This window comes from Cariama cristata, unplaced genomic scaffold, assembly GCF_000690535.1.
Source record: "Cariama cristata isolate BGI_N322 unplaced genomic scaffold, ASM69053v1 scaffold36380, whole genome shotgun sequence".
Lineage (NCBI taxonomy): Eukaryota > Metazoa > Chordata > Aves > Cariamiformes > Cariamidae > Cariama > Cariama cristata.
The window spans coordinates 2,323-2,817 of NW_009595874.1; the positions used below are offsets into that span (position 1 = coordinate 2,323).

A 495-nucleotide genomic window follows, 5' to 3' on the forward strand; every position below is an offset into this window, starting at 1 on the left:
AGATGCAGCGGACATGCTGGAAGGTCTTGGCCACAGCCATCCCTGCCGGTAACAAAGCAGGAGAGGTGGTGCCAATCAGTGAGCAATGGCCTGTCTCAGGGTGGTGGGGCCAAGCAGACCCCACCGCCCTGGGCGCTCCAGCAGGGGACTTAGGCCAAGGGCTACCCAGCTGCTACAGCACTGTGCTGATTGAAAAAACTGTGCCCTGTTGCTCACAGACAGCTGATTCTGCTCCCTTGCCCAGTGAGGACCCTTTCACGCCCCAGCCCTGCCCTGCCCGTGCCCTTTGGGCCATGTGCACCGTCTCTCAAGAGGCCAGCAGCAGCTGGCAGTGCCCTGCCCGCCCGACTGGGATTCGTGCCTCAGATGGGATAGGGACAAAGGCGTGTCCTGGAGGGCATCCTGCCCGTGACGATGAGGGCAGTAACTGCAAAGCCATGGACGCAGCTTTGCATCATGATCCCATATGCGTCTGCCAGGCCCTGCACCCTTCCC

The 495-nt window shown here is 61.6% G+C and overlaps 1 protein-coding gene across 1 annotated transcript in view; it reads right to left on the reverse strand.

Annotated features, from left to right (window-relative positions):
• LOC104164389 (glucose-6-phosphatase-like) overlaps window positions 1-495 on the reverse strand; it is a gene marked incomplete at its 5' end in the record, with an annotated part of 1,520 nt that overhangs the window by 490 nt on the left and 535 nt on the right. The gene's annotated exons all lie outside the window — the stretch shown is intronic.